Source organism: Agelaius tricolor, unplaced genomic scaffold, assembly GCF_023055355.1.
Source record: "Agelaius tricolor isolate 1412-34295 unplaced genomic scaffold, bAgeTri1.0.p SCAF_3, whole genome shotgun sequence".
NCBI lineage: Eukaryota > Metazoa > Chordata > Aves > Passeriformes > Icteridae > Agelaius > Agelaius tricolor.
In genome coordinates, this window is record NW_027269263.1 from 62721057 (window position 1) to 62747775 (window position 26719).

Sequence of the window (26719 nt, forward strand, 5' to 3'; positions counted from 1 at the left end):
AGTTACCAGACTGGATTCTTGCAACTCAGTAATGCTGAGTATTGACATGGAAAGTGTCAGGGTGGCTTAATCTTGTTCTAAAATACCAAAGAGGAAGCAAGCTGAGGAAGAAGAGAGGGAGGGGCATGAAGAGATCTTTGATAAGGAGAGCTTTTAGCTGTGGAATGAACTTGCAGTGCAGTCAGGGTAGAGCTTGGGTGCTATCTTTAGCCAGGAAGCAGGAAAGATTAATCCTAATCTTCCAAAAGACCTTGCTACCCCAGCAGAAAATGACAGATGCTGTGGAAACTCTACATTCTTCACTCTAATTGTCACCAAAAATGTCCACAATGTTCTTATGAAAGTTGCAACTGGAAGCAAAACTAAAAAAAAAACCCTGTAGAATTAATCAACATATAAAAAAAATAACTGAAGACGCTAAGAAGTTCATCTGCTCCATATTTTATGTGATAGATGCCTCTGTAGTACAGAACCTGATGGAAAATCCTGAAAGATGGGTGCCACCATTTCCCCACCAGCACACTGCAGAACTGCAGCACAGCTGATGTTTTACATAATTTAAAGAATTGGAATTTCATAGGAAGCTAGAATCACAGAACACCCGGTTGGAAAAGACCTCAAGGATCATGTCATCCAACTTGTCTTGGCAAAAGCATGGTCTAGATGGCCCAGGACCCTGTCCAGTTAAACCTTGTAAGTGTCTAATGTTGAGGAACCAACCACTTCCCTGAGGAGATGATTTCTTTAGTGGCTGATTGTTTTCATTATGAAAAATTTTCCTCTTGTGTTCAACTGGAATCTCCCCAGGAATAACTTGTCTATGTCTCATCTTTTCTATGAGACTCCTTGTAAAAAGGGAATATCTTCTTTGTAGCCATCCTTTGAGTACTGGGACATGCTGATAGGGTGTTTTCCCTAATCCTTTTCTTCTCAAGGCTGAACAAACCCAGCTCTCTCAGCCTTTCCTCACTCAACAGGCTTCCCAATCCTTGGATCATCTCTGTGGCCCCTCTCTGCACCCTCTCTGGGTGCCCACACCTCTTTTTGATGGGGGCACCAAAACAGAACACACAATTCCAGGTGTGGCCTGACAAGTTCTGAGTGGGACAATGACTTTATCCTCTCTCCCTTGTGGATGCAGCTCAGCATCCTGTTCTCTCTTTGAGCAGCAGCACAGAGCTCACTCATCCTGAGCTGGCTGCCCCCAGGACCCCCAGGTCCCTTCCCACAGAGCTGCTCCCCAGCTGGGCTGCTCCCAGCCTTTCCTGCACTCCTGGAGTGTGTTTTCCCATGCTCAAGACCTCACACTTGTCCTTGCTGGACTTCACAAGGTTCTTGCTAGCACATCCTTTCAGCCTATCCAGGTCTTCCTGCAGGGTGGCTCTCCCTTCCAAAGTGTCCAATTCCCCACTCACTTTGGTGTTGTTGGCAAATTTTATTAAGGTACACTCAATCCCATCTTCCAGGTCAGGGATTTTTTGCTAATTTGTCCTTCACAAATATCTGCTGCTATTTTTTGCCTGTATGATCCTAATGCTGTATATTTTTAACCTACTGTTTACTGTTATCTGTTGCACAGGAATGCTGGAAAAGCTCAGGTTTAAATAACTTGGAATGCCCTGGAGAGATCTTATTTTGCTGGCTTTGTTTTCAGTTTCAAGTAGCTGTTACATTTTGTAGTAATGTAAAACCACATTTAAAAAAAAAATAAAACCTCCAAGATCAAATTAGGCTGGTCCTGGGCAAACTTAACAAAGTTTGTCTATTTCCTGTCAGACACACAGACTGTTCTGCTCAGGAATTCATGCCTTTCAGTCCACATTTAATTCCATTTGCTGCCTGATTTCTATTTATAATGCACAAAGCAATATTATTTGCCAGTAACACTTTAAACAATGCCAGAAATATACTGCAATGTGAGCAGTATGGGAAAGAGGAGAAGGCTTTCCTAACTAAGTTACTGAACTGAATTTCTGTCTTGTTTGAATGTTCAGAGAACCACAGGAATGAACTACAGGTGTTCACATTGGAGCCTGACAACTCTGTGTTAATAAAGGTTCTGTTAACCATGTGGTGGCCAGAGTGGGAGGTCCTTTCAGAAGGGGCTTTGTTTTCCTCAGGTTTTGTTTTCTTCTGATCTGGGATTTTCTTCATTTTGTGAACACATTCGAACCAAACTATTGCAAGCTAAGCACAGACCTAAATCACAGGCAGAAACCAAATCACTGAACCTTATGCTTCTTTTTCCTCCCTCCATCCCACTGTCATCTCCACCTGTCACCAACACCTCTGTGTGTAGGTCTTCCCCAGATCTTTCCAGAGCCACTTATTTTCTTCTCACAGTTTTCCTTTCCTTTTGGATTATGGCAGTCCACCTGCTTTCATGTTTCCTCTCTCTGTTTGAGCATCCAAACCTTTGCTGAGTGTCTCACTGGGTGACACAGATAAAAGCAAAGTTCTTGAGCTGATGACTGAATGTCTGTGTGTTCAGGGGATCTCACCTCAGGCAGGTCCTTCAAACACATTGGTGCTTTTCCCATGGGGAGCTCTACTTCAGGAGTGCTGGTCAGCAGTCCAAGATGAACAAAAAATGGAACAGTTGCATCTCTGATGTTGGTCTCAAGTATAACATTCTGTCCATTAAACTACCCTACAGCCCACACAACACCTGAATGCTGTATAGGAGGTGGAGTGTTGCCAAACAGCAGGTACAAATCAAAGGAAAGTAGAGAGTTCACCACAATGTTTTGTTGAGTTATGGGATGTCTGGGCTACCAGCAGTTTACATGAGTTCATTAATGCAACAATTCATAAAAATCACTGAAATGACTGAAGGTTGGTAAAACATAAAGATACCATCTGTGGCTCAGCACATCCCATACCTCATTGAGGACTGGAATATAAACCATTATAATTTTATTCTGTTCCTACATACCTTCACTACTGGGCCTTGTGGAAAACATAAAATAGAAGACAACCATAATGAGGTCAGTCCCATCTTTTAATGACACTTAAATGACAACTAAATTCAGACTTCATTAAACAGAGACAATTCTTGCTCCACATCCTCAGAAATGTGAGGTTAAACCAGCAGAATCCTACACAGGACAAGTGTCCATCTCTAGCTCTGCTGCTTCCTCAGCTTTGCTGTTCAATAAAGTCCCAGTAATTCAGAGCAGAGATACAGTCCAAAGCAATCAGCTCTGAGCCAGGAAATCCCCCCAGTGTCAAGAGCATAAATCTCCCAGCCCACGCAGAGCTTTGCATTCCTGCAGCACATGGGGCCCACTAAGGCCCCTCCCAGCCCTCAGGAAGGGCAGCTCTGCTCCAGTGCCCTTCAGCTGCCACATCCACTCTGTTTGCCCCTGCTCCCTTTGGGGCTACTGAGGATTTCTTCAGTATTCCAGAAAAAGCCTGAGTGGATTTTCTGCCCTGCTCCAGAGCCAGGGGCTGCAGGAGGAGCTGGTGGCTCTTACCTGGCTGGCTTTGAGGACATCATGGTGCTGAATCCCCCAGTAGGGCCAGAAAACCCTGTAATTTTGCCTCATTATGTTCTAATGAAGCAGAAATGGGACAGAGCTTCAATTTAGTGGTGTTCTTTCCTGACAAGGCTGACAAATGTCATCTGTCACTGAGCAATGAAGCTCAGAGGACTCAGCTAAGATTCTTCCTGTTCAGATCAGTTCTTTAAAGCAAGAGGCTCCAAAAACAACAACAAAAAAAGGTCCTTCCAAGCTCCTCATGCCTTTCACCAAAGCTTTTCACTGCTATATTTACAAGTAGGCCAGGATTAGTTTGCAGCATCAGTGGGGGAAAGTGCTCTGGTCCTGGTCCTGGATGTGGATGATAACTTTTAAATCTGAGAAAGGCCATTCATGATGAAGGAGCAGCTCTGTGAGAGATAGCTCTCACTGCCTGCCTTGGCCTCAGCTGTGTTGCAGAGCATGGAAAGGGAAGTGGGAGCCACAGACATCTCTTCACATGGCTCCACTGCCAGCTTTCCTTCCACTACAGCTGGCCTGGGCTATTTGTTGGGGCATAGACCAGCTGGTTTCTTCTCACATGATTACAGCCTTAAAGAGGGAAATGGATTGTAAAATGTGTACACTGTTTTCTCACATGGGGAAAAATAATGCTTGTGTGGATCCTCTTACTGCAAAAAAGGCCCACAGCATTCTCATGGAGCACCTCGACCCATCTGAGCCAACCCTGCCTGAATTTCAAAGTTATTTATAGTTATTAAAATACTTTGGAAAAAGAAACAACACCAGCAAAGCTTATTTTGGCTTTGCCTCAATAAGATGGGATGCACAGGGTGATGCATAATGTGTTTGGAACTTGAAAAGTTTTACACCACTTTCAGTCTAAAGGGAAGCCTGACTTTTCCCTGTCTGAATGAAAGCCCAGCTGTGAACCTCAGTCTTACCAAGTCCTCTGAGTGCTGAATGAGACAATTTCAAGTGAAGACATTGAGAAGGAGGCATTGGTAGCCTCACTGGACATGCACTGGAGATGTGAGAACTCAATCAGGCACAGCAGGATTTGACCTTGGCTCCCTCATCTTAAGAAAATGCACTAAATTCTGAATTCTTACTATTCTGAGGAAGGACAAGCTGATTATATCACATTCTGTAGATTTTCCCAGGAATGCCATTGTTGCTGAAACTGGTGTGAAAATTCCCCCAGAAACTCCTCAGCTCAGGTGCATGAGTTTTCTTTGTTTTCCAGTAAAAATCCATCTCATTGCAAAATTCCAAGTCTTGTCTTAGCATTATCCTTATAATTTGCACCCATGGACACACAACTGCAGGTGCATTTTGTTTTTCAGAACTAGGCACAAAGAAACCAGTGCCCTTAAGAGGCACAAATTATCCTCCCCTATGACTGAGGACAGAAAACCACACTTACAGTAATTTGTAGGTACAAAAGAAGAAAATGTGTTTTAAAAGGAAGAAAAAAGTCAAGGCCCTGTTGCATAGCAGGGATCTGTCAGGTTCAAATGCATATTCAGAGTGTGAAAGGGCACAGAGGAGTGAAAGGAGAAGGCATGGGTGAGAAAGAGAAGTATCTTCAAGCAATTTAAAGCTGTGTCAGAAAAGCAGGAAAGCAAGGCACTGGGAGGGCTGTGTGATATTTAATGAACTCCCTGCCCTTGACATGCTACTGACCAAAGAGATGGGCACAAGAATGTCCTACAGCTGAGCCTACAGAAATTAAATCAGATTTACTGCCTTTGTGAGGTTCTTTCATTATAATATTAAAAGTAGAAAAAATTCTACTCATCCTACCACTTTTAATTCATGGCACTGCTGATGTTGGAAAGCCCAGCTCCTGTGTGAGTGCCAAAGAATCCATGTGGCAGTCTACACCATGAGCAGGGATGTGGGATCTGACATGGATTGTTCCAAGCAAAACCAAGGTGAGCCAATCTATGCTGGTGTCACAGAATCATGGAATGGCCTGGGGGGCCTGGCTGCCTCCCTGGTGCTGTCATGTCCCCAGGCACAGCACCCTTGGCAGCAGTGCTTCAGCTCATGGATCCCCCCAGGAAGCAGCTCTTGTGCTGCTGTACTTGTTACAGTATTGAGGGATGCATGGATAACTTTGTCCTTTAACCCAGAACCTTTGTGAACAGGCAGACATCAGTCAAATCCCTTCTCAGCTGCCTTTTCTCAAAGTGAAACTGAGCTTCAGCCTTTTCTGCCTCTCTTTGTGAGGCAGCTGCTCCATCCCCTTGCCTTCAGCTGTCTTCCTCTGCACCTTCTCCAGCTCTACCAGGTCCCCCCTCTGATACATCAAAGCTGAGATGAATTGTGCTGGATTTGTCCTGCAGAGCCTTTGGACACATGTGACAAAGGGACACTGCAAATTATGAGTCACACAACCCTGGCTGCTACAATTTGGAGACCTAGAATTCTCCCTAACTCATAACATATTGTATATCAATTATTCCATAATTAATAAATGTTTCCTCATTTGTTTAATTTCTGCAATCTGTTCATGAATAGTTTGTGAATATAAATAGCACAAAATCCAGGGAACAAATTGTGCATGGAATTACCTGCTGAGCTCCCTTTGCCATGAGTTTCTTGCCCTTGTTTTTGTTAAATTGTCACTCTAACTTCTTGCACTTTCTTTGTTTTTAATCACAACCTTGCAAAAATCCCCTGGAAATACCTTTTTTGTCTGTTCCTAACAAAACAGATCAACTTGCAGCTGGATTTAAGTACAGTTGATGAGAAAAGCATTTCATTGTTCATCAAACTACCCCTTCTCCTTGTTTCCTTCCACTGTGAACTCTCTAGTTAGCAGAATATTTCCTACAGCAGAAAAAAGCCATGAGGCCTTTGGTCAGACTCCAGCTCTGCTAGGAAAGCTCTTGTGCTGATGGACCAAATGCTTCCAGTTCCACCCTTTTCCTCTGTCCTTTCTTGCCATCACCTCAGCACATTCCCATGATCCCAGGCACCCAAGTGGATTTGCAGACCCAAGTCCTGTATCCTGTAGTCAGACACAGAGCTGTACCAGGGGATTTCAGTATCCAGTAATCTAAAATTGGCTGGAACTGTTGTGTCATATATGAAATATGACAATCTCCTAACCCATATGTACAATTTATTAATGATGGTTGAGATGGGAGAAGATAAACTGATGATATAGAGATATTCATGCTCTAGAGCCCTGAACGATCTAAAATATCAGAAGCACTGAAATTTAGTCTAATTCCATAGATCTAAATAGCTCAGGATTGTTTTAATTGGGTTATGTATTTAGTTTAAATGAGCATGACATGGCTCTAAGTAGTCCCTGAATAATAAGATTAACAAAGGAGATAGATTGAAACCAGAACCAGAACCATTTGTCTAACACTTCCCAGTCAGGGGCTTTTGATTATATCCCTGTCATTCCCACTTTGGATTTTGCAAGCAAAAATCTGCCATATGCTGTCATATGCAAACAGGGCCTCGGGTTCAGTGCTTGGGCTGGTAAAACCATGTTTGTATGCAAGATGTGGCAGGTCCTAGGAGGGCTGGTGACACATGCTAAGCTTTAGCTTGCTCCCTCTGATCCCTTGATCTCAGTGGTCTCTGAAATGGAACGTGCCACAGGGAACGCTTCTGCCAGCCTTTTTCCATTCACTTAATTGCTAACAAAATGTGTGTCTCCAATCTGGATGCTGTGAGACCAGGACAATGACAAAACCAAGGGGCCATGAGTAAGCACTACTGAGCTTCCCTCTCCAAAATTCATTCTGTTAACACATACATAAATTAGGAAAAAAACACTGATTTTCCATTCTGTCTCTTTCTGGGAATGAACATATGGAAAAACACCACTCATCATAGGAGGTGAAGGAAATACCCCTCCACTGCCATTAAGTCCAGGGAATACAGACAATGAGAGACACACAGGGGAGAACTTGGTGTTGCAGGCAATGGAAATGCCATTTATCCAGGTTTTAATGCATAGGAAACTCCCATAAGGCAAAACAAACAGAATCACCCACATTACAGGGTCTGCCCAGGATCACCCAAAGTCTAACATCAGTTTTGCTAGGAGAACTGGCATTTCCAAAAGAAGATTTTTTTCCCCCCAGAAACAGGTTTTTAGACTAAATGGACTAAATTTGTTAACGTTTTAGGAAGGCATGTGGGTTTTGCTTAATACATGAACAAATCCTGAAAAAAATGTTTGATTTTAAACTGAAACAAAATTGTTTTCAAGTTTTCATTTAAATATTTTGCAAGAAAGCCAGAAATTATGTCTGAACAGCTGTTTTTATCAGATCAGAGTCAGCTTGAGTATTGTATGTCTACCAATAAAGACAAATTTGCAACTCAGTATAAGTCCTCTCAGAGGAGTTTATATAAACTCCTGCCAAAACCCACCCTGTAAATATGTCCATCCAAGTGGTGCACTTTCCCCTTATGATTTCCACATCTCAAGGACATTTAGTCTGAGTAAAGACTAAATGTTTTCTGCAGGGCCATGATGGTGAGTGAATACACTGGGAAAACTCCCCTCTTCTCTACAGCCAAGTTGCTCATTCTCTCTCTTCTAGGGCTGGATTTTTCTAAAGATTGATTTCTGATGTTTTCTAACCATCCTTTATTTCCACAGGACACCAAAGTGAATTATTTCACTTCTGTGCTTCCAGGAAAAGGCAGCAGGAAGCCCTTTGTTTCCCTTTCTTTCTCCTTTGTGCTAAGGGGATTTATTTAATGCAGCTGGGAGGTCAGGCCCCTAGAGGTCTATTTGTACGTAATTCTCCAACTGCCTTGCATTATAAAAGAATGCAAATGCAATATGTATTGACTCTATGGGTCACAGTGGCACATCTTGTTTGGGGAAATATTGAAGTTATCTGTAAGTACATAAATAAGGGAGTGCACTGAAGTATGCTCGATTTGCAGGGTGCCTCTGCCTTAGTTAATAACACAGAAGAAACAGCTGATTGAAACCAGAATTCAAATGGCATAAATTTGAGGGAATTACAAGGAGATAATTCAGATTTAAATCCTTTGATAAAAGGGGCCACAATTTAGCAAGATGAGTTCTGTAGCCATGTAAATGAGAGCAGAGCTTTTTGTTGGACCTATTTGTTTCAGTAATTGTTTGTCATGGAGCAGCTCCACTCACCATTCAGCCTTTCATTTCTCCTTAAAAAACACTCTGTAGCTTTTTTTGAAGTGAAATTGTTGTTTTGATGAACACTGCTAGAATCTAAAGCAGGATTACAAAACCAGAACTGCAATAAAGGATACTGGGTACTTAGGGAGAGGTGAAACCTGACTTTGACTAAATTGTAATTTGGACTATTTTTTTCCAGTCAGCCAGGAATTGTAGACCTAACTAAAATTTAGAATCTCTTGCTTATTTTGAGGGGGCTTGAGTTAAACAATACTGCTGAGATCTAACACCAGAGAAGCCTATAGAAGTTTGCCTCCAATAGCCATAGGATAATGTTTCCTTTAAGAAGAATTGTACTAAGCAACAGTGATTAACATTTACAAAACCCTTACTAACCAGTGTAGAATGAGAAGGTTATTGAGCTTTGAAATTCCTTGCCAAAAGACACTACCAGAGTCTCACATGAATTTAAGGGGAGCCTGGACAGGTCCAGGGGAAAAAAAATCGATGGAGGGTTGTGTCTAGAAATCCTCATCTATTTGTAGAAATAAGTAGAAATCTGCAGTCAGTTCAAGAGGTAGTGAGCATCCAGAGACTGTGAGTGGACTATAATGTATGTTTGTCCTTTTCTTGTGGTACTCCTTGGGAATTTACTTTTGTGCATGGCTTGTGACAGATTTTTTCCTGAACACTACAGCCACTCTTTACAGACTTTTTATGCCTTTATACTATGATTGATCAGGGGGAAGCACAAGAAAGGTTCCCAAGAGGATCCTGTGAGCCTGTCCCAGGACAGGCAGTGTTTCCTTGGGCTGGCAATGCAGGCTGAGGAAGGAGGATCTGTGTGTAGTCCCACCATGCCCTAGGATGAGAGCTCCTCTTTTATCATCTGACATCCCAATCTAGCACAAATTAATGATCTAGCAAACAGCTCATATAGCTGACAGCAGCAATGAGACAGATTGTTGATTTCCCACCAGAGATGTCAAAATTTACTCTGTATTTGGAGCTGGGTGAACAATAAACTTCTCTTTGACAAAAGGAAATGCTGAGGAATAAACATAATCTGAGACATTAATGCATAATTAGAATAAGTCATTAATGTTATGTTGAGTCAAACTGCCATGTAACCTTGGTGTGGGTTTACAGATTCCATTAATTTAATTCCTAAATGCACATTTTCTCCTGAATGGAATAAATCCTGTTTCTTCCTATTTATCTTGGTGAAAATACAAAGCTGTAAATAAGTCACCCATTTAATAGTGCTCAAACATTTTTTTAATATTTGCATAAAATCAACATGCAATGTAAAGCTTTTTCCAGAGGAAGGGTTCTCACAAAAGGTGAGTTTCAAGACAGACCAGAGCTCAGGCAGGACCTGCAAAGCTGGACTTGGCTGCTGTGGTGTGTGTGTGTAAGACCACAGAAAGTGACAGCAGGGGTGTCTCAGTAACTGGAACTTGGAGCAGGTGCTGATCCAGCAGGAGCACCAACAGGCTCCTTTACTCACCCTTTATTCACCATAATAGGATGACTCCAGAAATGAGATACTTTTGTTCATGGAGATGTAAGATGGACTATTTCCATCAGCATTGATATGCTGAAACTCATCCAGCAATCCAGTACATAATTTGTCTGCCTAACACAAAAATATGTTAAGATAAGCTTGTCCCTTTTCCATTTGCTCTCTCACATTCATTGACCTTATAAATTAAATGTCTTTCCTGTATTTTGGCTTGGCCATGAAGCATCTCCCAAGGGTTTCTGTGGCAGGCTGGGGACTCTAAAGTGACTTACCCAGTACCTTTCCTTAGGTTGTCACCTGAATTGTCATACATGTTGTTCTTGTAGATAGAAATGCTTACAAGTAGTTCTACTGACAGGTAGAACTTTCAAACTGAGTTTTAGAACTGATTATGGTGAAATAACAGTCAACATTAATAGGAGTGGTGATATGTTTTTCCTTTGGAAACCACATGAAAATCAGGAGACTGGCCTGAAAATGCTTAGCTTCACTCTTGAGTAGTCATGTTTACCTTATGCAGGAATAGTTTATCTCATTTCATGTTCACTGGGGAAGCCACTTCTTGAATTGTACTCTCCAATAATTGAGGAGACGTGCAGGATTAGATCAGGATTTATAATGAGGGGAGAGCAGCCCTGAGGCAGATGCTCTTAAGCAGAGCTATAATTTACTGGCAACCTTATCTAAGATATGGTCAGTCAATAAGAAAGCCTCAGAGGATGTCAGGGTAGCCACAGCGTCAATCAACCTGCTGATTTCTTCATAAGGAATACCAGCTGGTTACTAAACCACAGGGGGCAGACAATAAAAATTAAGAGTTAGAATAATGATTTATTTCAAGTGAGAAAGCAGGAAAATAATTTGAAACCTATATCAGTTAATGGCTTGCTTTGCTGTCATTACTCCATTACTATTTGTAGCAGAATTGGTGACAAGAGACTCAGCTGAAATTCTAAACTGATCAAGCTGAACTGGACCTATTGTGCTCACACTGTGCCTTCACTGCCCATTGCTGAAGGCTCTGATACAGCATTCCCCATATTTCCTCTCTTGATTTACACAATACACTAATACACAACCCAGCTTCCCAGCCATGCTGGAAGCTCAGCTCTGCTTTCCCCTGGGATTCTATCCCATTTACTTTGTCTCTTCAACTTCTTCCCACAGTTCTCCCCATGTGTCTAGAGGACCAAGACAAGCACTCCCATGATGAATGACTCACTGAGAAAGAATCAGAGAGACTTTGAACTTATTTTAGCACAACTTCCCCCCATAGGAAGAATGACCCCAGAAGTCCCAATTGCATGCAGGACTGGAGATAATCCAGGCAGAATTTTGTGGTGTGACTGCCTAAGATGGGCCTGAGCCAGTTGGAGATGCCATGAGGTGATCAGAGACCCAGTTCTGGGGTGGGCACGCACTCCAGTGTGCCACCTGCCTGTTGCTGGGACAGTGAGAACCTGGAGCTCTGACTCCTGTTCCAAGAACTGCTACTAGCCCAGTGTGTTAGGTTGGAAGTCTCTGTCACCCCTACCACTCCTCTAAATCATCTCCCATCCTGTGGCTTTTTTTTGGTATTTATGGAAATTATGGAAAACCAGAGCAGCTTGGCTATATTAAGGATTTCTAGGTGCTCAGCAACTGTTGTGGTATGATAAATTGGGCTAACCTGTCCATGCAAAGGGGTTTGCATACATTCAAAACTCTTTCTGCATGGACCCACCAGTTCTGCAGAGCCTGCACAGAAGGTCTGAGATACTGAGCTTGCTCAAGACTCTCTGCTTGGCACAGCATAACCCATATTCATGGAATTCTGCATAGGGAATCCCACATAGAAATATAGGGAACTGAAAACCTAGAGATTCAACTTTTTGCTTTAGATATCAAAGGTGAGCAGGTGTGGGTTTTTTTCTTTTTTTCACTTTATTTTTAGGCATGGTGATTTCTAATTCTCCCTTCAACTTCAACTAGGGTTGAGAGTTGAAAATCTAGTTTATCATTTCTAAATTAGACATGCTTATAAATTCTGGTGATGGGCATGCTGCAAACACTATGGTTATTGACATCTTACAGTATCAGCTACTAGAAGGAAAATTAACTTTATCCTAGCCAAAACCAGGACAAGTTGTTAGGTTTAACCAGCACATTGAGATCCTGTGATGGAAGATGATGTAGAGTCTTGATCCATGTGCATGATCCTCTGCAAGTGTGTACATGGCCCATTGAAAGTTCCCAGAGTGCCATCATTACTGCACAAAAGACAGAAATAAAGCTACTTGTCCCTTGAAATTTGCATGTACTTTATGGTTTAGAGCACAGAGAATATCTGCCCATCTTTCCTTTCATGGAGGAAAGAGCACTTGATTGTTTCTGGTAGTGGGAAATGCTATGAGATTGTCTGTTCCAATTGCTGTAGGGCCACCCCAAGTACAGCCTGCTAACAGCCTGTCATGCTGGGTAAATAAACCAGCTTGGGAATGGAAAAATTTGCCCAGCCTGCACAACAGTGCAGATGTGTCCTGGCTGGAGGCAGGGACAGACCTCCTCAGAGGCTTTGTCTCACGTTTTCTGTCTCCAGCTATTACAGCTGTATTTCCACAGACTTTCCTGTGTCATCCCTGGGAAGACAGCTGGCCATGTCTTTTTAGGCCCAGAAAAAGCAAAATTCCTCGTGATCTCCACAGGAGCAGGAGCAGCTTCCAAGCCTTCATCAGGCTTTGTTGCTTCATCTCATCTAAGAGGCTGACAGAAATACAGGTTCAGTCTAAACTTACTTGAGGGCTGTGGCAATCTTTGCAATGGCTTAATTAGCTGAATGAGGCTTTCTGTGTCAGACATGACTCTAGAGAAGTCAAATGGGAAGGAATTCTGGTATCATTACTTGCAGCACCTCAAGGCTTTGGCCTTTCAGAGGATGCCAGTGATATGTCAGCTGAGTCTGTTAAAATGTTCTGCATTACAACCCTGAGCCCACCTGTAAATGTATGTCTGAGGATCTGATCTCCCCAGAAAAGTGCCATGGAATGCTAGGCACTGTATATCTGTATTTTACATAGGATGTGTATCCTTTCCACAGATCCTGGATCAAACTGACACATAGGCTCAGAGATCTTGGTACCTGCTTCCCTGTGCCTGTGCCAGGGGTACAGTTTGTGTTTCTAGAATGATGTAAGATCACTATAATGACATGAAAAGGCAAGCAAAGGCACATAAAAATGGCAAGATTTGGGGAGAAGGTGGTCAGAAAACTACAATCCAACCATAACTATAATTTTCTGACCTAATCTTATGACACCTTGAGGTTCTAGAGGTCAATATCGAGTTTTATCTGAAGATGAACCTCACTTAGTGTCTTCTATCTGCAAGTTCAAATGGTGTCAGTAAGGAAGTCAGAGTTATTTTCTCTATTCTACTAGACCAGAACCTGAGGCAAAATGACTTATTTCAGGTTGCCCAGAGAGTCAGTAGTGGAGGCAATATGAGAAGCTTGGTCTTAAGTCTTAGCAGAGGGAGTGCAGAACAGCTCTTCAGAGCACAGACTAAAGGCAGGGATAAAATTAGCCTTGAAAAAAGTTATCAAATGATATTCTGTTTTTGGAAGGTAAATTAAACCCCCCCCCCCAATTTTTTTTTTTTTCCTGCAGCCTGAGGAATGAGCATGTTTTGGATCCAACTGTGTGACATTAATCACTATATGGAATATTTGAGCCAAAGGTCACCCACAGGGGGCCAACTATTAACATATAGGATTTATCTGTCTACTTCTTCCATAAAGATGCAGTGTGCTGGATAATTAAACTTCTGAGTGCCAGCGTGGAGTGTAGTTTGTTTTTTTCCACTGTTCTTTGTGATTCCATCCAGAACCATTTCCTTTCACTGTATGCTCAGAAGGGGAGGAAGCAAAGGTGGCATCCTGATCTTCATTATTAATACACAGGAAAACTTGGAGGAAATCCCTTTTATGCCCCTGGCTTTGTGTAAACAAAACCCTGCAAGCTCTGAAGTCAGCTCCTATATATATATGTTCATCTATGTGCATAGCAGATGTTTCTTCAAATACTGAACTGATGTTTCTGCAGAATTATGGTATGGAAAAACATTCATAGCAACCTGCATTCCCGTTGATTTACTTCTATTAAATTAAAAATCTAGGGAAAAAATTACATTTAAAGTGGCTACAGAGGAATAAAGAAAACCACAGTCTCCTGTGATTCAAGTCAGGGCTTCCCCACATTATATGGAATTAAAATCCTGGTGTGCAGGCAGCACTTAACTCCTGTTTGCAAAGGGGAGCAGGACAGAGGGAGGCATTTTGCCACTCTGAAGAAATTACACAAAGCTAAAGAAATTTTGAGGAGGGCATCCAGCTGAAGCTGGTCAGGTGCTGCCTTGTACACCCACCAGAAGCACTTCCAAGGCAGTCAGTCCAGTTCTAACACAGACATTCAGGGTAGGAGGCACAAATCTCTCTCTGAGGGTACCCACCTCATGACCTGCTTAGATGAGATGTCTGCTTGCAGACAGCCAAAACTAAGCAAGGGGAATCCCACAGCAGCTGACTCCACTTGTGTCTGCCCTTGTAAAATACTCCACTTTGTTTCTGCTACAGTAAAATTGTTATTGCTATTATTTAAGGTCATAATGTGGTAACACTCAAAGGCCAGGTATGGTGCAGGCACAGCATAAAATGCAATTCCCTGCCTCACAAAGAGGGATTTAAATTAAAGAATGATTTTGCTTTTCATTTTGCAGTTTGACTAAAAAAATTACAAACAGCAACAGGCAATTAAAATACATAATACTTGATTAATGAGATATCAAAACGCCAAAGTACATATTACAAATGTCCAGTGATGATCATATGATAGAATGTCTATGCACTTTTGGCTATTATATTAACAAGAAGGGAATTTTTCATATTAAGTATTTCCAGTAAATCATTCTGTTTAAAGTGCAGCCAGTTTATTATTTTTTTTTAAATTCCAATACACTGCTTTAAGTTAAAATAAAATGGTAATGTTTTACATTTATATATTATTTTTCATCTAGAAAGATCCCTGAGGCTTTTTCCAGTGCTTTCTAGAGTTTCAGTACCCACAGTGCTGGGGGGAGAATGCTTGTCATGAGTAGAATGCAGTTGTGGCCAAATTTCTTCATCACGTGAACCATGGACTGTAATTTCCATGTGGTCAAAAGGCAAAAGGCACATATGAAGTGCCTTAAAGAAATAATAGGAATTCCAGGAATCTGAGTGGCTCACAGATGGGATACAGTGCTGACCACTGATGTGTTCCTCTTTCAGGGGCTGCAGCTGAGCTGGACTGACTCATTCCCCTGCCAGGGGCCTGAGGTACCAGGCAGCTCTTGCACCAAAGCCAGGCAATGTGATGACTCAAATTATCCCTTAAATTGCTCATGAGATGCTTGACTCAGAGCTTTCATTTGACCACTGTCTTTTATGAGGAATTAAGACAACAGGATAACAGGTTGGTTTCAGCCATTGCTGGTCTTCAGGTGTGGCCTTGGTGAGTCCTTTCAACTTTCTGCCCCTCACAAATCTTCCCCTTTCTTGCTTCTGTCCAGCAATATTTTTCAGTCTGGATACAGCCATGGCAGCTTAGGGGCTGCACAGCATTACAGCAATTTCACAAAGCACAAGATAATTCTGTATGTGTGTGGACTTTGCTAAATCTGCACCTGCCACACACTTAAACTGAATGTAACTCTGGAACAAAACCCCAAGAAAAATGCCCGTGCTCCTTTGACAAGCCATGGCAAGAGACCCAGAGTTTTTTTGTCATTTTGCCTCAAAAAAGTGTTACATTCCATTTAAAGGTGTGGATGTGCAGGACCTGCTGGGAAGAACCATACGTATCACAACAAAATAGCTGTCTGAGCTGGGGAAGGGTTGGGAAACACTGATGTAACATGTCAGATTTCAGAGCAGGGACAACTGCCTGTGCAGTGTCTAAGGCAACAGAGATAAAACATCTTGATCAGGGCTACTACAAAAAGCCTTTAGAAAACAAATTGTTAATGTTTGCATACAGAAATGATATGGAGAGGTCTGTAAGGTCAAGAATGCAAAAGATAGGGAAATCCAGCATTCTGCTGGCCTGGCAGTTGATTGTATTTCGTTGCAAATTTCTGGCCATAAACTATTTCCCCCTCCCATGCTTCAGACCGAGGGTTGCTCCCAGACCAGGGAACTAACCAATATTTATAGTGCCTCATTCATCCAGGCACATCATTTTACCATATTTATTTTAAAAGAATCAATTTTTATGAGGTTTTCTCCATACAGTGTCCATGAGCACCACATACAGAGCAATCATATCTCACAACACAAGGAAAGAGTGCTGAGGAACGAGGCTGCCCATCACCAGGGCTGACACTGTGGACATGGACAACACAAATAGCTGGCCAGATTGCCATGTCACAAGGGACTTTTGGAGGAGCATTTTGTATTTTTTAACATTTCATCTGTTCACAAGACAGCTCTGATTGTGTATGCAGGTGCTTGGCAGCGGGCTTGAATTGAACCAGATGTGCCAATGGCCACTGGTGCCCTGGATTTCATCCATTTCCTAGGTTTCAACCCGGCTGCCGTTTATTCCTAGTGGAAGAACAGCTGCACACAAAGACCTGAGCAGTCTTTTAGTCCACACCAGCACTCCGGATTTCAGCTCTGCCACACAGAAAACTTGTTTCTCCAACTGGCTCACTGCCCTTCCCATCCTGGGGCAGAGGGTTATTTAGGATAAATTCGGTGGAAATAGCACCATCTACTGAGCACCCAACACTCTTCCTGCTGGGACCTCTGGGCATGGGGTTTTGCAGGGGAAGGGTCTCCACAGCCCAAGGGATGCTGAATGTTCAGGTCCTCAAATCACTGAGCTCCCCAGACCAGGCTGAAGCTTTCCATCCCTGAGGTGACTCCAGTCGCTGCGCTGTGATTCAAGGCATCTGTTTTGAAGAAACGCAAAATAATCCCAGTGATAAACACACAAAAGAAATCTATTTAATCCCAGTGTGTACCCCAGTGTAAACATACATTTCATCCCCAAATGTCTTTGTTTGGGTTCATTCCCAAGTCTGTGCACGCTATGCCGTGTCCCCGATTCTTTCTCATGTCCCCATCGTGTAGTGCTCGCAAGGAGACAGATTTTGGGTACACTCCTGACCTTTGACTTGGATGGGGACCTTAATTCCTACAGAATGAACGGCGAGAGCATCCACAGGGACAGGGCTCCGGAATACGGGAAGGAACCACTGGGAAAGTTGCAGAAAAAATTCTTTTCCATGGAAGGAGAGGTGTCTCCCGAGGGTGAGCCCCGGCAGGAGTTTGAGAACACCCGTGGCTGCCCCACGCGCGTTGTCCCTCCCGAGGCGGCGCTGAGCCCGTGGAGCCCGGCCCAGGCCGCCACACAGGCCCAGTTTTTCCCCCTTTTTTCTCGGGATTTCCCCCCAGCCATCCCCGCCACCCCGGATTTTTCCACGCCTGACAACAAAGGAGGCGGCGGGGCGGCCGCGGCGGTGACTCAGCGCCGGGCCCGCCCCCGGCCCGCCCCGCCGCTCCCCTCAGGCGCGGCCGGGCCGGCTCCGCGCGTGTGGCGGGGCCGGGCGGACACTCGGCAGGCATCGGGCGGGCGGGCAGCGGCCGCTCCTCTCCGTCCCTCCCTCCTCGGCTTCCCCTGCCCTCGTCCCCCGCGCTGCCGGGCGGGCAGAGCCGCCCCGCCGAGGTAGGTTCTGTGTCTGCTCCGCACACAAAGGCGCTGGCGCGGAGGGACGGGATATCCCAGCCCAGGGGGGGCTGAGGGACGGCGGCTCCCGGGGAAGACAGGCGGGAGCGGCGGGTCCCTGCTGGGGGGGCACCCGCGCCTTCCTTCGTGAAGGGAAACACGGGGAGTTCGTCGTGGCTCTGCATAAATTAAAAGGGGAGCAAGCAGGAGGGTGCCCGGGTGTGCGGGGCTCCGAGGTGCTGCCGGTCCCGCCGCCCCCCGTGGGTGTCCCCGGCTCTCCCGCCGGGTGTTCGGTGTGTCCGTGGGGTGTTCGGGTGTTCTTCGGGGCAGCTTTGATCCTTGGGTGCCTCTTGCAGCCGTGGGGCACCCCCATAGAACCGCGGGATCCGTGGGTGCGGGACTGGGGCAGTGGGTGGTGGTGGTCGGGAAGAGGGGCTGGAAAAGCAAATAAAAATGATAAATGTTTTTTTCCTATACGTGGTGCTCTGTAAAGTGAGCGTTCAGAGCAGCTGAACTTCTGGTGTGGACAGTGGATGTCTTCTTACAAATCTTTAAACCAAGTAGAAGCTGGGAGCGGGACAAGCCCCGAGGAGTTCCTCTCCTGTGCTCCCACCAATCCCACCTGGGTCTGTCAAACTTTCCCTCAAGGACCCTGGAAATTCAAATGTCCAGGGTTTCCTGGGCATTGGGTTTAAAGGCTGCGAAGCTGGCCAGGGAAACTGCACGGAGAAACGCTTTGTGGGGGTGCATAAGGGGAAGGGGTGCAGTGCAGGAGCTCTGTGTGCCCGAACTACTTGTTTGCTTCTGGATTTTGTCATAGCTTAATGAGTTCTGGCATAAATCGATACTATGCAAATGTGGTGTACGGCTGTGGCTGGCATTGGAGCAGAGTCTGGCCCTGTAAGCCCAGGACATGCTTGTGGCAAACTCGAAGGAACGGCAGAAACATGTGAACTTGTGGGATTTCGTTGGGAATTCACATGGCCAAACCAACATATAACAAAAGGAGGAAAAAGATGTTTCTGTGTGAGCACAGTGTGGTCGCAGGGTATAGTTTGTGGTGGGAGTATTGTTGAATAACTTTGGCAGTGGAGCTGCTCAGGGTTGTGGTACATCTGTGTGTGTGCTGAGTCCTGTAGCACCAGTCAGGACATTCAACTTTCCTTGACTTGCCAGAGGAGGGTGGAAGGATGTTGCTGAAAATGAGAATGATTGCTTGTGGATCTGGTAGGCAATTTCGGAGGCATTTAAACTGTCTTTAATTTCCTTGTGATATGGACAGGACACTGGGAAACTGTTGCTTTATTGATGGATGTTTTCCTCTGGACAGACAGTGTGTGCTATGAATGTGAGGCTGCTTGTTTGCTGTCAGGGATATTTGCTTAGGGACAGTAAACAATTGCTGAGCTTTATTATAAAGAACCAGAAATTCCCTATATCTCCTGAAACAAAGCCTTTTTTGTCTCAGTGCAGCCGTGGGCCAATTTCATGCTTGGTGTAGTTCCACTGATGATGGTGGAGTTTTGCCAGGGATGATTTTGGCAGGTGAAATGTCACTTCTGTGTCCATAATGCTCAAGAGTAGTGTCACTATATTGTCTTCAGCACTTAAGTATTGTTAATTAAAATGGCATGCTGATGTTCCTGAAAGTTAGAAGAGGGAGAATAATCTCATGAGGTTCTCACAATACTTTCCCGCTTGCTTTCTCCTTTCTGTTTCACATCTCATATCCCTTAATTTATTCTCTTCCTTCTTTTTCAGTCTTTTTTCAGCATCTTTTTTCTCTCTTCAAAATTAAGACGTTTCTCTGAAGTCCAGTTCATCTCCAAGCATTTCAAGGCTTTGAGACTGTGTTGACCCGTGCACCACGCCTGCACCACTGGGTAAGTGAGGAGCTCCGTGGCAGCTGCAGCTGGGAGATCTTTCTCATACTCTCCTTCACAACCTGATTTGTCTGGTGCCTCTGGTCATTGCATTTGCTGAAGTGGCAGATTATTTGTCAGAGTCACACAGTGGAACAGCCTGGCTTGATACAGAGTGATAGACTGGCCTGGGGGTGGGGGAGTCTCTCAATTTTTGCACAGCTGCCCATACTTAGGGCATTGAGAAACTGGTTTTTAGAACATTCCTTCATAACTTCAGTAAGGACAGGGAAATTACCTAAAAATTGGGGCAGAAGGAAAAATGGGGGAAGAGAGAAGGAAATAATCATGTTTGCAAGCTGTGGGAAGAAGAGTGGAACTGTTTAACAAGCAGTTGGCTCTAACAGAGCTTTGGCTCTATCAAAGTTTCAAAGAAAATATTTTATTGAATAAAGCTATGTTATCTTTGTATGCGGTTAACAGTATTAAATACATGTGGCCAACTCTTAATCTGTTCTGGGACTGTGGTAATTGTAAACAGAGCCAGTTTCAGTGCTCAGCTTCTGCTGAGCCGTTCTGTGTCTGACATCTCTGTGCTGTACAACTTTGGATCTATTTGTGTCTCACAAGAACCCCAAGAGAGCATGTCTGACACAGCTCAGAGCTGATTCCCCTCTGACACAGTATCAAAGAGCAAGATACATGCACATCTCACTGTGAGGGGAAAGAAAATTCTGAATGCTTCTTCAACTCAGTTAGTAGTCTAAAGTTTGCTCTGGTTTGGGCAGACCTGGAGTGTTTTTCACTGTCAGGGAAGTATGGTTTGCAGCACAACATAATGTTGCAAAGAGCCTGCAACTCTTCTGTGTTTACTTAAAAGGCATGTAAGTCAGGGTTTTGATGTTTCATTTTGACATAAAACAGTGGAAAGATTCAGATGTGGAAAGAGAATAGTTTCACATGCTAACCTGAACATAAAGCTGCAAATTTGATAGGAAAAACATATTTTTACAAGAAGGATCAATTATCTGTTTAGAACTGCATTTATCAGTGATACTTCCACTTCCCATGTCTTGCATGCTCTTGCCAGGCTTATCTCTTCAAATGCTTCATTTATATTAATCCTTCTAAAACCATGCTGAAGTGGAATACCATGTGTTCCAGCTGTGGGGAAGACACCTTCCCTTTGCAGACGGGGAACAGGATTCCAAGCAAGAAAATGGGTTGTCTGTGACCACACAGGAACTGTGTAGGGGTGTAAGAACTTAAAGTCATGTGTCCTGAGCTGTTGGCTGGTGTTGAAATGAAAGTATTGCCCCTGCCAGAAGGAGTGGGAGAAGAGAAGAGGCACAGCCCAAAAGGCACAGTGTGAAAACTGGTTGGGTTACCTGGCTGTGATGCACTCAGTGGTTGACTGCTCTTCCATCACAACTATGCTGGTCTTTGTTAGACTGTGCAGAACAGAAGGTTTTGTAGTGATGAGTATTTAAACAAAGAGAGTCAGCATACACAGGAGAGAAGAGAAAAAGGAAAGGGACCTTTTTCTTCTCCTTCAGTGGGTGCTGTTTTTACAGATGGTCTCTGGCTGGGTCTTTGGGGAGGTCCTGCATCTGTCCCACTGTACAGTTGTGTGTGAGGAGGTGCCAGCAGAAGGGCAGAGGAGACTTTGCAGAGCCAGGTGGGTCAAGGCAAGGCCAGACTGCCTTTTCTGTGACCCCAGCAGCTGGGTGAGGTGGTTTGAGTATAGATCTCCACCCTGAGAGACCAGGCTTGTGGGCTGGTTTTTTTTTAAACTGTTTTCTAAAGGGGTGGCTGCTCTTCATTGTGATATGCACAGACACTCACGTAGCTGCTCTTCTCACCTGGCTGCTTTTCTGCTTTGGCTTGTTGGTGTGAAGGGCTGTGGGTGTTGCATGACAGAGGGGGTAGCCTGTGGCAGTTCTCCTGTGGCAGAAATCTTACATGGCTGTATGAGCAGGGAGCACTTTTTTGCAGGTGTCTGCAGAAAAAGGAAGGATGTGGTCTTTTCTTCCCTTTTCTGTGTAACTCGAAGCACTGGAGCTTACCTGCTACCCCTGTGCTCTGTCACTTTGGAAAAACTGAAGTAAAGCTTTTCCTTACAGTACTGTGTTTGGTGCTTGATGGTTGTAATTGTGAAGTCAGTTCTGTTTGTCACTTTGGTTTCAAAACAACTTTTGTGCTGACAGCCTACTTCTTGTGCTTAGGCCAGTGCTGTAAGTTTTGTGCAATGAAGGGTGGGACTCTCACAGGTGGGAGAACAGTGTTTCCAAGCCATGTCTATTAAAGAATAACTTGCAAAGATTTTGGAGCATTTAGGGCTAGTGCTGTCTGCTGGTCTGTGTCATGTTTTAAAATAACTTTTGAAATCAGTATTTCCTCCACGGGTTTAGCTTGGGTGTGTAGCTGAAAGGGCCAGTTTTGTGGTGACTTGGTGCAGTTTGCTTGTAGCATAGATCTGGTCTGCAGTGGAGTTTACTGAGTCTTTAGCAGGTCTTCAGCTTGCTTAGCTGGGACAAGAATCCTAGTTTTATGATATCAGCAGGGAGCACAAATGCAATAACCTTTGCCTTGTTTAGCTTTATTTATCCTAGAAGCAAAACTCCTGGATTTGCTTACATTTTTAAAATGTCTTGGACATCATGAAGGCAGAAGGTTGCCTTTTGTGCACATACATGGTCCTCATCAAGAAAGAAACAGTGCAGTCATTTAGGAACAGTGAGACAAATCCCTTTCACTTAGATGAGCTCAATTTCTTTATTTTTACATTTTTACCACGATTTTTGGCAGCATGTGTGCTTTCAGGATGAACTGTAAAACCTCTGTGCTGTCCTTTAGCAAATCTCAGCATTTACATTTACAGCCTCTCTGTGTGAGCTGCATTAGAGTCCTGTAGAGAACTTGTGATGACAAAGCATGAACAGTGCTGGTGCTATGAGGGGTATTTAATAGCCTGCAGAACAACCTTGTTGCTTGTTGTGGTGGGATAGATCTTGTGTTTTATCTTGTACTGGGGAATTACTTACCTTTCTTCTAAGCTATAGAGCTGAAACCCAGGAATGCTTCTGAAGGAGAAACTGCCCTCATGTTTGGATTCATTTGAAGCAGTCCCCCTGCTTTGTAGTACAGTATATTTTAGGCAGGAGAAACTCAGTCTTGAAAGTGTTACTTTATAAAGGGGAACTCCTTTTGAGCTTCTTTTCCTTACTTGATTATTTAGAGTTCTCCTGTGCCCCTTGGAGTGTGTCCAGTTCACTGTGCTTGTGCCCACTGGTGCTGAGTGCCTCACCAGGTCAGCAGTGTCTGCCCTGAAGGGGAGGCAAGCTCTGCCCATCAAAGGTATTTCAATAGTCATGGCATTCAGTGGGCTGGCCAGAGGAGGATGATGATGGCAAATAATAGAACAATTCCTTTCATTCCTTGCCTGTGCAGTGGGTGGGCATTTGTCAGACCTCATGTACATACACAGGCTTTTTTTTGTTCTGGTGCTAATAATAAATTGAGTTCACAGCTCCGAGTGGCCAGGACGATGTGGCGAGAAGTGGGTCAAGGCCAGTCGTGTGTGCATAACTGCATTCCTCATCCAGGCCAGTGCCTGTGCTGGATGCTTCTAAACAAGCTGAAAAGATTTCAGGGAAGCTGGAGTTCATGCTGTCAGCTGGGTGAAGTGCACCTCTAGCTGACTGGAGCACTTAAGGACAGGGCTCAGAGGGAATGGTCTGGAGTAGCTTTGCATGTTAGAAGGACCACAGAGCTACAGCTTCACTGTTTAGTGCCTCTGAAGAGTGAGGAGTTTAAGGCTAAGTAAACTTTCCTCTTCCTGGCAGGATGACTTGCTGAGCAACCCTTTGAACATGTGCACTGCCCTGCTATTTCACTGAAATATGTCTCTGCTACCTCAGTTTCCTCTGAAGTGTCACTGGGGACAAAGATGACTTGCTGAATGTCTCATTGCATTGCTGCCACATCCTTCAGACTTGCTGCAGTGGTTGAGCTCCTTGGTGCCCTTCAAGGAAGAGTGGGTGCCTGGCCTCACCCTGAGATGCAGTTTGGGGCTTGGCTGCTGGTAGAAGAAGAAAACCTATTTTCGTCTGAAGCCACTGGGATTTGTTGAGTTTATTTTTGGAGAGAATAGGGAGGAGGAGTTTGATTCGGTTATGATTTCTTTGATGGTTCTGTGCTTAGGTTTTTTTTTTTTCATCCTAGAGCTTTTTGAGGTTACTTGTCCTTGAAGAAGATCTATGACATATTAGGCAAGCTGTATTACACTTGCTTAACTCTCATAATACCTGGCACATCACTGCTGCTCCCTGAAAACAGTCTGTCAGAAATTTATACACAAGTCTGGATGGGAATGGAGGAAAGGATAGGGAAAGAATCATGGTAGTTTTGCTATTTTCATTGTCTGGGATTGTTTTTTGGTATCTAAAAGTAAACCAATCTTTTCTTCTAAGCCTCAAGTACATTTGAGGCCATCCCTGTCTAACATGCAGAAGCAAACAAGTTCTGGGGGTTGTACCCAGGGTGTTGAGGGTGTGGGCAGTGGGCTTTGCCACACAAAGAGGTGACCTTTGGGAGGTAAGCATGGCTTGCCTTGGCACTGTCCCACCACCCTCCTGTGTCCTTTGTCATGGTGAGCAGCCAGTGACACAGCACCTGATCAGAAGGGCTCAGGCACAGCGAGTCTGGTGTGTTCTGGAAGGGAGCCCTGGCTGTACACGGGCTGTCTGTGAGTGGTTTGTTACCACAGATGGCAGCTGTGGGAGCCAGTGACTCTCCAGAGGCAATGTTAGCCTGCCCATTACTCTCTATTTATCTGTTTGTTCTTTCAAGTACAAGAAGGCTGAGCAAGTCATAAACTTCTTACACAAAATATGAGCAAATATATTTTTCCTTTTTCAAAAACTACATTGAATGCAAACTTTGGAATTCAAGAAAATAATGTCTCTGAAGAGCAGAAAGCATTTACCTCTTGGTGTGAAACTAAATCCTGCTGAAAAGATTTAAAAATATTTTTGGAAGTATAGCAACTAGAAAGCCAACCTTGAAGCTTGTCATGAAGATTGGAGTTTGTGAATGTCTGTGCCTGTGAGTCTTAACTGGAGGATTTAGTTTAAAAAGTCACAACAGTGTTATAGATGCCATTGTATCAAAACTCTCTTTTGAGGAAGCTCCAGTCTGAGTTCTTGGGCCTGTCTTGCTTTGTCTGCAGTTAATGACTGATTCATCTGGGCATAAAGAGGGAGAGGTTGGAGGCATCACCTGGCCATGTTATATTCTACATCCTTTTCCTAATTGGGCAAAAGTGCAGTACCTTCAAAGTTTCCTCTATAAATCTAACTTACTGCTTGTGCAATGGCTGCTTTGGTTCTGGTTTGTTGGTTGGGGTCTTTTTCAGTGTAGCATGTAAGCAAAATAAAATAAATTTCTTTTCTTGAGGATTAGAGGACAAGTTAGCACATGAAGTTAGAAAGTAAGTGTGCCAACTATTGTTTTGTTTTCCAGTGGCCTGAGGGTCCTTCCCACTTATCACTGTTGTAAAGAGACAGTCTCTGCCCTGAAGAATTTACAGTTTAAGTAAGGAAGAGTGTGGGAGTGGATATTAGAGACACAAAAAGCTGAAGCATGTTGGTGTGAGGGTTGAAGTGGAAAAAATTTTCTTGCAATGAATACAGCTGCTTTGATGGAGGGATTAAGATTTTTACTTAAACTTCCTCTGTAGCATTATGCATCTGTATAAAGCTGCTTCATTGCTCATGTTTGTTGCACTACAGGAAAAAAATTTAGCATTGTAAGCTGTTCCAGAGGGTCCTATATAATTTTCAGCTAGCTAGGGCCTACTTTTCCTCTATAGAAGCACTAAAAAAGCATCTCCTCAACCTTGGTACCTATTTCCAGGTAACTAATAGGATCAACAGATCCAAGACAATGTGTTCCTTTAGCTAAATGTAATCCATTTGCCAGCTTCAGCCTAAAATACTGCAGGGAGGAGATACACTCGTCTATATAGTAAATTGAATTTTCAAAAAAAGCAGGGCTTAATACAAGTTAGACCAGTACTTTTTTTCCCAGAAAATTTCCAAAACTGTCACTTTAATTGTGCAATTTTAGAGCAGAAGACTAAAACTGGGAGCCAGCTCAAAATGCAGTCAGGGTCAGGCAGGTCAGTGATACTGGGATAACTTTTGAAAGGAACTGGGAGAAGAACTTCAGGATGGGGAAGGATCTGAGTCCTGGGGGACTTGCATGTTGTGGCAGTGGGCCATATGGATACCTAAGTAGCTAAATTTTTTGCTCAAATTGGAATTCCTGTGTCTGTCTGGTCTCTTCCTAATCCCCTGCCATGGTTTCCTGTGGCTAAGTAGTTCTTCCTTCTCCCAGTACTGCTAGCATGGGATAACTGTAGGCAGCAGCTGCCAGGGGGAGGCTCCTGTTCCTGTGCTGCTGAGGCTGAGGTGCCTCAGTGTGTCATGTACAGCAGCTTTGCCCCAGAAGGATGCCCAGGTTTATTATATTGCTGTGCCAATTAAGATCTTGGTGTCTGGTGTACAAAATTCTTAATTGCTGAAGCATCCTCATATCAGCTTTCAGCAAAGTTGTTTTCCAAAGCATTTTATTTTTCATTCCCCACCACAGAATTATGAAAGAAAAAGGTGACTGGTTGCTGGAGAACAAGTGGTGTCACCTGTTCTACTCTCCTGTGGATTTTTTTGTGTTGATGGAAGGCTTTGTTTTGATGCTTAATTCTTTTGACTGACAGCATCTGGTGGCATACAGGGGAGTGCTGCATGTGTAAGGCCTGTTCTGTGCACTAAAAGGCAAGAGTTTAGAAAGAGCTTTAAAGTAGAGGAGTGTGTGCTTTTGAAGACTTTATTCCTTCCAATACTGAAATTGGAGTAATAAATCAAATTGGGCATGGCATGCATTGATAAAGTGGTGCT

General features: G+C 43.9%; 1 protein-coding gene across 2 annotated transcripts in view; it reads left to right on the top strand.

The window, feature by feature from the left end:
- The first annotated feature begins 17715 nt into the window (after nucleotides 1-17715).
- The window catches only part of FAM107B (family with sequence similarity 107 member B), a 59953-nt gene continuing 50949 nt past the window's right edge, over nucleotides 17716-26719 (top strand). The window contains exons 1-2 of one of the 2 annotated variants that reach the window (XM_071424063.1): nucleotides 17741-17898; nucleotides 19660-19781. The gene's annotated coding sequence lies outside the window, so the exon portion shown is untranslated. Of the gene's footprint in view, nucleotides 17899-19659; nucleotides 19782-26719 lie in introns of both variants that reach the window. The other variant, XM_071424066.1, reaches the window with a different exon arrangement.